Below are 12,282 nucleotides of genomic sequence, written 5' to 3' on the forward strand. Positions count from 1 at the left end.
AAGACCATCATCTCTAAAAACTAAAAATAAATAAATAATCTTTGTCAAGTGCAAGAATCCCGCCAAGTGATTCTGATACATTCTGAGGTTTGAGAACCCTAGTTCTATAGTAATAATTCTAGACTCAAACTATTGATGTCTAAAAGGTCCCCAAACCACCCCATGAGCATTTCATAAATATAGATTGCCAGTCATGACTTTACATCAAGTATGAGGAAATGGGAAGGGGGATAAGTTATATTAATGGGGGAATTTATAATACCTTTTTTTTTTTTTTTGATATAGAGTCTTGCTTTGTCGCCCAGGCTGGAGTGCAGTGGCGCGATCTCGGCTTCACTGCAAGCTCCGCCTCCCGGGTTCACGCCATTCTCCCGCCTCAGCCCCAGAGTAGCTGGGACTACAGGCGCCCGCCACCTCGCCCGGCTAATTTTTTTTTTGTATTTTTTAGTAGCGACGGGGTTTCACCGTGTTAGCCAGGATGGTCTCGATCTGCTGACCTCGTGATCCGCCCGTCTCGGCCTCCCAAAGTGCTGGGATTACAGGTGTGAGTCACCGCGCCCAGCCATTATAATACTTTTAAAACACTTGCATAAACATGACTTAGGAAGTATTGTGTTTGCCAAAGATTATTTAAACAGCAGAGTTCTCAAAACCATCCACTGCAAACATGCATTACTCCTGGTAGGCCAGATCTGGTATTCTATGATATCTGTGAAACTCCAAATTAAATTCTCTTCCCACAGATGGGTGCTGGCATAGGCTGTCATGAAGAGCATTCAGGCTTAGAATCCAGAACAAGAACCAAGTTCCAGTCCCCGTTCTGCCCTCCAGATTTAACCCACCTATGAGAGCTGGTTTATTTTGGCATAAAATTGGGACAGTAGCAGTTCCTGCAATGCACAGACTTTTTTGCAAAAATCAGCAATAATGTCAATCTCCATTACACTTTCCTTCTTCCTTAGGAGCACCTTCTTTCTGTTTAGAGAGTGGGTTTGGTAAACCAGGAAGGTGGGGCTAGCCCCAGAAGGAGATAATAAGTGGTCCAAGGCAACCCCATTTGAACAGCCATGAATGGGTTAGGAGTGGCCACGTGACCCACTTCTGACCAAAAAGAAATAAGGACAAACCTGCTAAGACGCTTTGAAGTTCCTCCAGGCTAAAAAGACAGAGTCAGCCAGCCAAATTCCCCCTTTCTCCTGGCCCTGGATGTTGTCAGGACATGATGTCTGGAGCTATGGCTTCAAAAGGATTCTACTTAATGTCGATTGTATAGCGTCTGTCTAGCTTGTTATATGAGGAAAGTTCTCAAATTCAAAAGTACACAAAAGTCATGTGGGGAGCAGTTAAAATACAGATTTTTGGTGAGGACCCTGGAGATCTTGGGTAGGCCCCAGAAACTTCATTTAATCCAGTTTAAATAAGCAACCCTGGCATTCTCCTCCTAAGAATCAGTCCAGGCCCTGTTTCTTACGCAAGTGGTTTTCAGACCCCAGTTCCAAAACTGCCACTCGCTATGTGTGCAGCCACTCACAGTCTTTACTTAAAATTTATTTTGCCCCTATCATGTGCGAGGTGTGGCAGGAGAAAGATGGAGGGGACATGATCTTGCTCTCAAGGAGCACGTAATCTCCTAAGAGAAATAGAACAGGTATATAAGTAGTCTAAGGACAAAGTGGCATGTGAGAACTATTACAAATTGCAGGGTAGAGGAAGATGGACAATGTACCCCTAAGAAATTCAAAGAGCTCTCATGTGACTTAGGCTTTGAACAATAATGGGATTTCAATAGGGAAATAATTTTCCAGGCAGAGAAAACAGTGAAAACAAAGCTCCCACTATGATTATGAACACTGACACTTATTTGGAAAAGAGTAGTTAGTTTGGAGTTGAGTGGGAGTTTAAGGACACCATGAAGGGAGCAAGAGCTACAAAAGTAATTTTCAAAACTGGATCATTTTTGTAGCAGGCCAGGACTAGAGGGTGGACTAGATTTTCTAGGCCATGGGAAACCGTCCATTCACACTGCACACTTGTAGCAAGGGCCGAGTATGCTCAGCAGCACTGTGCTAGCCAGAGGGGACTGCATGGTCCCTGCCCTCAGTGGAGCTCAAAGCTGAAGAGAGGAGGCAGGTATGTGATCAGACATAGTAAGGTGTGAACATTCCCATGCTGGGGAAATCACAGAGTCAGGAGTGTGTAGGAGAGGCCCCTGACCCAGATTATATCAGGGAAGGAGACCGTATCTAAGATGAACATTGGAGGTCTGGACAGGCTAAGCAGGGAAGCAAGGAGCCATGTTTCTCCAAGGCTAAATCTCTGCCTTGATTTCCTTCCTGTTACCCAGCACTTTCATTTTATCTGAAAACATTTATTACATAACTTTGCCATGCACTGGGGCAGCTGCAAAGGGAAGTAGGGATTTATATTCCAGGCCAGCAGTTCCTTACATGGGATCCTCGGACCCTGTAGGACCTATCCCTCGATACTCATCTAGCCTGTCTCCCATACACCTACAGAATGGATTTAGTTTCTAAGGGACCTCCATCTCCACCTCTGGGACTTGCCTGCCGTGACAGACATGCCATTCCTTCAGTGTGCTTTGGTCTAGCTTTCTCATCTCCATGACTGTGCATAAGCCCTTCTTCTCTAGCCCTGGCTCAATATAAAGCTTCCTCCTCCCGGAAGCCTTCTCTGACCACTAATGATACAGTTAGGTGCACCTCTTCTGTTACTCCATGGCAGTCTGCACATATCTGTCAAATTATTATACTAATCATATAGTCCCATGATTTTTGAATCATTGATTTAGTGATCTGAGTCAGTGTGTTTCATTCTTGAATCTCTAGTGCCTGTCACTTATATATAAAATAAAGAAATGCACCTTTGCCCATTTGGCAGAGGCCACTGACCTCCTGCCTAGCTCTCGAAGACCCTACCCCAAGGTTCGGAGCTGTCTCCCCTCCCTTTAGATGCTGCCCTAAGTCTTGCTCCCACGAGGATGGACCACCAGAGTCATGATGCAGCACATCATCCTGCTTCAGCCTCTGCTGTCCACTCCTCACCTGGACCCCCTGCATACTCAGAATGACCTAGATCAATATTAAGTTCATCTTAGACAAGTGGTTTGGACTTAGACTCTCCTTCCCCTCTGAAAGAATTCAGCCCCATGGCTTAATCTCCCAGCCCTGTCTTTTTCAGCTGATTTCCCTTTATATTTATTTATTCATTCATTTATTTATTTATTTATTTTTTGAGACAGGGTCTCATTCTGTCATCCAGGTTGGAGTTCAGTGGCATGATCTTAGCTCACTGCAACCTCTGCCTCCAAGGTCCAAGTAACCTCCTACCTCAGTCTCCCCAGTAGCTGGGACTATAGGCACATGCCACCATGCTTGGCCAATTGTTTTATATTTTTGGTAGAGTAATGGTTTCGCCCAGGCTGGTCTCGAACCCCTGAGCTCAGGCGATCTACCTATTTTAGCTTGGGATTACAAGCATGAGCCACTGCGCCTGGCCTGATTCCCCCACTTTTAACCCATTATACAGAGTGGTAAAGCATAGGATATAGTCATACTGACAAGTTTAAATCCTGGCTGTGCCACTCGTCAGTGTGCAACTTTGAGCAAATTACTCAACCCCTTTGTGCCTCTGTTTCCTCATCTTACATTGGCAATGATAATACTAGTACCCACCTACTATGGGTGAAAATTTAATGAAATGTCATACCAGATGTCTGGCACAGGGTCAGGATCATAGAAGACACTTGGTGAACATTAGCTATCAATGTCTCCAGCAGAGAGAGGCAGGTCTCTCACAGACTAAGACACAGTCTGGCTGAAGATAGGGGTCCAGGCTCCAAAGTCAAGGTCAGGCCCTTCAGTGCCCATGGCCATTGATATCACCAGAAGAAATTTCTCTGACAAAGGCCCCTGCCCCAGAAAGTCTACCTAGTCTACAGGTCCTGATTTATTCCATCTACCTCCTGTCTCTGCTTCTGCAGCAAAAGACACCCTGGAATCAATCAGACCATTTAAAAACAGAGCTAGGCCAGGTGCCATGGCTCATGCTTGTCATCTCAGTACTTTGGGAGGCTGAAGCAGACAGATGGCTTGACTCCAGGAGTTTGAAACCAGCCTGGGAAATGTGGTAAAACTCTGTCTCTACAAAAAATACAAAACATTAGCTGGGCGTGGCAGTACATGCCTATAGTTCCAGCCACCTGGGAGGCTACAGTGGAAGGGTCGCTTGCATGCAGGAGTTTGAGGCTGCAGTGAGCCATGGTTGTGCCACTGCACTCCAGTCAGGGTGACAGAGTGAGACCCTGTCTTAGAAAACAAAAGAAAACGAAACAAAACCAAAAGCAGAGCCTTCTCCACCATCCAACTAGAGGCACCTTTACATTCTTCTAGGAACCAGCTACCCAAGTGAAACACACGGCAAGAATGAGCGGTAGCTGCTTCATCTCTTTGGAAACTGAAGGATACTTGCATGTTAGTTCTTTGTACACATATAAGGAAGTATATGATCAAATGTTAATTTTACGGTTGGAAAATCTGAGAATTATACATTCCTCATTTCTATTTAATTCTCTCCCTTCACAAACAGTGTTAAATGGGCAGGTGATATCTGTAATGCTCTATTTTTTTTAATTAATAGGTAACATATAAACATAATAAAAAATTCAAATAGTACAAATAAGTACATAATGACAAGTCTGTAAGACTTGCCTTTCCCCTCCCCAGGCAACCACTCTTATAATTTTCCTGTGTATCCTCCTAGAAGTATTTAATGCACTAATAAGCATATGAGAATATAGATAGCCTCCATCTTTTTTTTTTTGAGATATTTTTTAAAAAGTAAAGTACAGCTTTGCATGGTATGCTACCATATTGGTGTATAAAAATGATGGAGGCTCTCACGCCTGTAATCCCAGCACTTTGGAAGGCTGAGGCAGGTAGATCACTTGAGGTCAGGAGTTTGAAACCAGCCTGGCCAAAATGGTGAAACCCCATCTCTACTAAAAATAAGAAAAAATAGCTGGGCGTGGTAGTGCACGCCTGTAATACCAGCTTCTACGGAGGCTGAGACAGAAGAATTGCTTGAACCCAGGGCAGAGGTTGCAGTGAGCTGAGATCAAGCCACTGCACTCCAGCCTGGGTGACAGAGTGAGACTGTTTTAAAAAAAAAAAAAAAAAAAAAAAAAAAAAAAAAAGGGGGGTATATAAGCATCTGTACCCCACTGTAATGTCAAGTAAAATCACTCTGTGATTTTCCTCCATGTATAATATGGGGAAAATGAATATTCCCCATAAAATATGTATTAATACAAAATTAATGTGAAATATAAGGTAAAATTAATAAAGTAAATTAACATAATTTATGTAACATAATGTAAAATTAATCATTTATAGAAATTAGTTATAATTTTATAATTAACACATTAATATAATGTAAAATTAATATTCCCCCATAATATATGTATTTTCCCCCATCTATGCCTTTTCTCTAATTATCCTCTTTTGTGAGTTGACTTTTCAGTAAACCTTCAGAGGGCAAAGGGGATCCTTTCGCTTGTCCCCTACAGTAATTTTATACAATATTTTAAAATAATTTTGGGCCAGTGGTTCATGCCTGTAATCCCAGCACTTCAGGAGACCAAAGCAGGAGGATCACCCAGGAGTTTGAGACCAGCCTGGGCAACATAGCGAGACTCTATCTGTACAAAAATTTTTAATAATAATAATAATAAGCTGGGCATGCCTATAGTCCCAGCTACTCTAGAGGCTGAGGTGGAAGGATTGCTTAAGCTCAGGAGTTTGTGGGTATGGTGAGCTATGATCACACCAGTGCATTCCAGGCTGGACTACAGAGCAAGACCCCCTTTCTAAAAATTAAAAAAGTAACAATTTTGTGTATGAAACAAAGTTTTGACCGCAACTCATTATGAGAAGTCAGGTGTGACATTTCCACTTGCAGTGTCGTGTCGGCACGCAAAGTTTCTAATTTTGGATTTTCAGATTGGGGATACTCAAGCTGTATCCATCACTGAGTTTAGAAGTGTGTCTATAAACTCCTTGAAATTGTATGAAAAATGTTAAGTATATATTTATTTTTATCAAGAAAGGATCCATGGCTTCATTCAGATTCTTATAGGGGTCTGTGATTCTAAGGATGAGAACCAGAGTCAGCAGGTGCTTGCACAGCATCAAAAAGTAGCCGTAGCAGAAGCTGAAGTTGGGTAAGACTCAGAAAATGTTTTCCTGAGTCCCCTGTAGAGGAGGAGTAAGAGAGAAGATGCTGGGGGCTGATCATGGCACAGGCTTATAGCTCTAAAGGACCTTCTCCAGGGAAGATGGTTCAATCACATATAAACCAGGAGAACTTGTTCCCAGTAATCACAGGGCCCCTCTATATTAGATTCTGTTAATGATTTAACATGCCACCTCTCTAGCAGGGGTGAGTGCCTAAACCCAGAGGAATGAATCCACAGTGACTGGGCAGGGAGGTCTCTTGATGACTTGACAAAATGAAGTAGAGGTGGGCATGGGGGGGCTTCCTGCTGTGTTATATGTCAGGCTGCTTGTTCTGTGTGTTGCTTCTAGGCCTAAAGGGTTAATTATTTCATTAGAGAGGAGGAGGAAAATGAAAGGATTTTTTTTTTTTTTGAGATAGAATCTTGCTGTCACTCAGGCTGGAATGTAGTAGTACAATCTTGGCTCACTGCAACCTTTGACTCCTGGGCTCCAGTGATTCTCCCACTTCAGCCTCCCATATAGCTGGGACTACAGGAGTGCACCACCACACCTGGCTAATTTTTATAGTTTTTTTCATGTGTTTGTTTGTTTTTGGTAGAGACAGAATTCACCATGTTGCCCAGGCTGTAGAAGGTCTTTTCCATAGTAATTTACAGTCTGACACTTAGCTGCAATTTATTTCTGGTGCTGATTGTGGATATAATATTCACTCTATTTTTTCATTTCAAGCAGTATGGACTAAGAAGCAGTATGGCAATTTACTGACATCAAACAATCTGAATCTTTAAAAAGAATTCTTCAAAGGTGGCGGTTCAGGTTCCCATAGCAAAAGCTCTCAGTCCAGTTCAAACAAAACCAAACACTAATAAATTACTCCCAATAAAACCAACAACAGGCCTTAGATAGAAATCCTAAATTCCTCAGGGAATTAATGTAGTACTCCATCTCAGTTTCAACTAAGTTAATCAACAAACAAACAAACAAAAAAAATTCAGTTGGAGCTCCACATTGTTCTAGAGTTGTTAGTGTTGTAAGACTATGTGGTGAGTTTACAGAGGAAAAAAAAAAACTGCTAATCAAATCACAAGGGAGATGTGACTGGTATAATAAAGAACTATCCTTGGCCGGGCGCAGTAGCTCACGCCTGTAATCCCAGCACTTTGGGGGACTGAGGCAGGCAGATCACGAGGTCAGGGGTTTCCACCCTGACAAACATAGTGAAACCCCGTCTCCACTAAAAATACAAAAATTAGCCTGGCATGGTGGCGTGTGCCTGTATTCCCAGCTACTTGGGAAGCTGAGGCAGGAGAATCACTTGAACTTGTGAGGCAGAGGTTGCAGTGAGCAGTGGGTGACAGAGCAAGACTCTGCCTCAAAAACAAACAAACAAACAAACAAACAAAGAACTATCCTTGAGAAGGAAGGTTTTAGCATTTACCATATTACCTAGAGTTTATACATAATAACCAAAATCTAAGTTTCCTTGGAAAGGTGATATGTTTTTATTAATGCTTTATTCAATTTATGAAGTATGCACATATTCATATAAGTGTTTCTAAAACATAGTTTCTCAGTCGGGCATGGTGGCTTACACCTGCAATCCCAGAACTTTGGGAGGCTGAGGCGAGCGAATCGTCTGAAGTCAGGAGTTCGAGACCAGCCTTGGCAACATGGTGAAACTCCACCTCTACTAAAAACACAAAAATTAGCTGGGTGTGGTCCCAGGTACTCAGGAGGCTGAGGCAAGAGAATCACTTGAACCTGGGAGGCAAAGTTTGCAGTGAGCTGAGATGGCACCACTGCACTCCAGCCTGGGTGACAGAGAGAGATGCTGTCTCAAAACATAAAAAAAAAAAAAAGCATAGTTTCTCGAAGTGAGGCCCGAATCACAGTCATCCAGGGAGCTGCTTAAATAAGCAGAATCTGAATGTTGTATAAGCTTCCTGGGTGATTTTGATGCACCCCGAAGTTTGGGAACTACAGCTTTAGAAGTTACCTGAGTTTAACCTGCTAACCCTTCCCAGCTCCATCAGAAAAGGGCTGTGAACCTCTGCCTGAACACCTCTAGTGAGAGAGCTCTCGCCAACATCAAGGCTGCCTAGTCTGTGGGTTTTAAAAGCCACTTCCTCAAATTCAATCAGAGCCTACCACCCAGCTCTGCCAAACACCTCAAAGAGCGAGTTTATTCCCTTGTCCACATGTCAAACACCTCTGGCATTTAGGGCTGCTGGCTAGCATGCACCCCCCCACACTCACTGCAAACTTCTCTCTTCTTTTTCTTTAGAGACAAGATCTCACTCTGTCACCTAGGCTGGAGTGCAGTGGCACAATCATAGCTCACTGCAGTCTCAAACTCCTGGGCTCAAGGGATCCTCCTACCTCAGGCTCCCAAGTAGCTGGGACAACAGGTGCGCTCCCTTTCCAGTTGAAACAGTTCTAGTTCATCCAACCCCATTTCACATCAGCTTGACAAGAAGAAAATAAGAAAAAGAAAAACATTTGTTCAAATTTAGTTAACAATCTACAAAGCCACAAATCCAAATTACTATGAACCAAGTACTGATGGAGTTATGGTAGGGCGGAGAGGATAAGAGAACAGGCTTTTGTATCCTGGCGGCTGGATTTAAGCTTTAGTTCACAAATGGTCTGAACTTGACCAAGGACGATGATATGGAACCTTGGGATCCTCAGCTGTAAACCAATGTTAATAACCCCAGTGCAGGTTGAAGTGAAGATTAGATAAGACAGTCTAAGATGAGTGTTACTAAAAGTTGCTCCAGGGAGGACACTGCAGGGTCTATCAAACTGCCTCCATACGTAGCCCTAATTGCAGTGAAAACAAACCCTCAAGGGCTAGGTTTGGACCAAATTGCAGCCCAAATCCCAAGCAAAATGTTTTCGAGGTTTCTTGTTTTAGATTTAAAAGGTATATAATTTTTGGATTCTACTTCAAAATATATCTGTGATTGTTTTAGTATAAAAAGTGTTTTAATCTGAAATATTTGTGTAAAAGTGACACTCAAAAGAAAATCTCCTCCTCTTGTTTTTGTTTGTTTGCTTGCTTGTTTGTTTATCACCCAGGCTGGAGTGCAGTGGTGTGATCATAACTCACTGCGGCCTTGAACTCCTGGGCTTAAGCGATCCTCCCTCTCCAGCCTCCCAAGTAGATGGGACTACAGGTGGGCGTTACCATGCCCAGCTAATTTTTAAACTTTTTGTACAGATGGGGTCTTACTATGTTGCCCAGGCTTCCCCACCCCTTGTTTATTCTGGAACTTCAGGTACTCCCTGGCACACTGCCCACCATCCCCAGTGCCTGCCATTCATCTTGATCTCCCTCGGAGAAAAGCAGGCTTAGTCTACAAGCAGATAATAAGTGAGCTCAGGAAAACAAAGAGTGGCTGGACATAAACAAAGAAACATGCCACTGGACATGAGCCTGGGGATGACCAGGAGACTCACCCTTTAAACACTAAGGCCTGGAGTGGTACATGGCTTGACTGTGCGGGTTACTCTCTAAACTGCTTGCAGAGAAAAATGATCCCTAACCAAATGCAAGAACATCTAGGAGGGAAATTCACAGAAGCCTTTGATCCAGTAGCTGTGTGTCTGTGCCTGCCTACATGTGGGTGGGGGCAGGGGTGTACTTGCATCCATATCCTCAATCAACAGAAATCTGACATGAGCTGAATGAAGATGGCCTTGGCCTGATAGGGCTCTGGGGAGTCAGCAGCTCTTGGGTCACTGGGGTTATCCATTTTCTTATTCCTGTCCACTTCCTCTCCTAATTGCTCTTCCATTTGTGTCTGAGAATTCCCTGGCAACGAAAAACCTAGGGTTTGGGCGCTGGGCATAGTGGCTCATGCCTGTAATCCCAGCACTTTGGGAGGCTGAGGCAGGTGGATCACCTGAGGTCAGGAGTTCAAGACCAGCTTGACCAACATGCCAAAACCCCGTCTCTACTAAAAATACAAAAAAATAGCCGGGCGCAGCGTCAGGTGCCTGTAGTCCCAGCTACTGGGGAAGCTGAGGCAGGAGAATGGCGTGAACCTGGAAGGCAGAACTTGCAGTGAGCCAAGATCGAGCCACTGCACTCCAGCCTGGGCGACAGAGCAAGGCTCCATCTCAAAAAAAAAAAAAATTCTAGGGTTTGGTTATCAATAGTTACCAGTTACCTCCTGAGTAGCTGGGACTTATAGGCACGTGGTGGCATGCACCTGTAGTCTCAGCTACTCAGGAGGTTGAGGTGGGTGAAACACCTGAGCCTGAGAGGCAGAGTGAGCTGTATCCAGGCACTGCACTCCAGCCTGGGCTACAGGAGTGATACTGCGTCTTAAAACAAAACAAAAAATTAAAGGGCAAACAGTAGGGAATGGAAAAGGGTGGTGGGGTGTCATGGACTGGTGGGCAGGAGAATGGATAACTTGGAGAGGACCACCCTATCTATCCTTCCCACTGTCAGCAGGAGAGAGCAGATACCGAGTTCCATGAAAAGCACGAGTTATGCAGGACCCACTCTGCTCTATCAGCTCAGAAGACTCGCATTGACCCGGGGGGCACTTCTGCCGGCAAATTGTTGAGAAGCAATCCTCCTTGGCCCCAAAGTCTCCAGCTGGTCAAAGTCATGACAAACTGGTGAGACTGCGCCACCGGCCAACTCAAGTCATGGATCCTATAATGATCAGACTCCGATGTGCCGGGCACTGTGCCGAGGGCATTAGACACACGAGAAGGTAAGAAAATGGTAAGGATCTAGGAGAAAGGAGTAAGTTTCTTAAATGGAGTAAAGAAAGAATCAAAGAGTAAACTGTAAGAGGTGTTAGGCGCAGTTAGCTACGGTCAAGATTATCTCGGTCCTTTCTTTTTGATGCCCGAGCCCAGCACACGGACTGAATAAATAACTGCCGTGGTCTCTGACCCGCGTCCTGAGCTGTGTAAGCGGCCCTGGATGTCTGGATGGTGCCAGTAGTTAGGCGCCGCACTCGCCTCCGTCTCGCCCACCCGGAGCGCGTCCCGGGCCCGCTGGCCCCCTCCACCCTGTGGCCGCCCGGGCTTGCCCGCAAGCCGGCGGCGAGCACCCACTCTAGGGCGCGGCGCGGAGCCGGGCATCCCCGCGAGACGCTCTCGGGCCATGTTCCCCGTTCCCCGAGCACAGGACCCCCGGCCCGGAGCCCCTTTACCCCTCGTACCGAGGCCGGGCTGCACTCCTCCTCTGCGGCTGCGGAGGTCACACCCTGCTCAGGGCCAGACGGCGGGTCTTATGCGGGACGGCGGATCCGCCCCGCTTTGGGGTGGAGACTGAGCCAGAGTTCCTGGTTTTTCCTCTGACCACGAGACCGGAAAATCCCTGGCTAGGCGAAGCGCACCTGGGGCCCCGGGCCTGGACGGCCGCTCCAGGAGCTCTCTGAGGGGCGGGCCTCGACCCTCGGCGGGTCCGCCCTCCACACGTGCCCGCGCCCCGGGCCGGCCTGGTCCCCGGCCTCGCCCCTGCCCGGATTGGATAGTGCCGCCAGTACCGCCAGCCCCGCTCCTGGTCCCGCAGGGTGGGAGCAGTTGGATTCTCGGGGTCCCAGTTTCCCGGGCGCTCCACACCCTCGGAGGGCCGAGCCCGGGCCACCTAGCCAGTTCCTCCCTGCGCCTGCCGCGCCCAGCTCCGCGCGGAGCCGGAGTCCCGCCGCGAATCCACGCTTCCCCCAACCCCGGAAAACCGTTTCTCTCCTAACGGCAGGCTAGTGCCAAACCCGTGGCCGGAAAAGTAGAAAGTGAAATCTGAAGGGTACATTTCATTTCCCTCTTTCACATGAAAACACATTCCCAAAAGTTTCCAGCCCTTCCCTCTTCCCTGTGCGCCCAGCAGGCCGGGAAAGCTTTGGAGTAGGAGTTAGGAGCAGCTCCGGATCTTTCTCTGTACTCCTGTGAGTGACTGAGGTTTAGACACTGTTCGTAGCTCCCAGGTTCGACTTGGCGCGGCGCTCATCCCTTGTAATAGTGTTGTGTTTTCATATCTGCTTCCCCTGCTGGACACAGC

General features: G+C 46.0%; 1 protein-coding gene across 2 annotated transcripts in view; it reads right to left on the reverse strand.

The window, feature by feature from the left end:
• ANXA4 (annexin A4) overlaps positions 1–11,880 on the reverse strand; it is an 87,454-nt gene extending 75,574 nt beyond the window's left edge. Inside the window, exons 1-2 of one of the 2 annotated variants that reach the window (XM_017853773.1) lie at positions 11,444–11,880; positions 8,634–8,719 (exon numbers count right to left, since the gene is read on the reverse strand). The gene's annotated coding sequence lies outside the window, so the exon portion shown is untranslated. The remainder of the gene's footprint in view (positions 1–8,633; positions 8,720–11,443) is intronic. The other variant, XM_017853772.1, reaches the window with a different exon arrangement.
• Between the last annotated feature and the right edge of the window lie 402 nt (positions 11,881–12,282).

Source organism: Rhinopithecus bieti, unplaced genomic scaffold (genome assembly GCF_001698545.2).
Source record: "Rhinopithecus bieti isolate Rb0 unplaced genomic scaffold, ASM169854v2 scaffold_36315, whole genome shotgun sequence".
In the NCBI taxonomy this organism is placed as follows: Eukaryota; Metazoa; Chordata; class Mammalia; order Primates; family Cercopithecidae; genus Rhinopithecus; species Rhinopithecus bieti.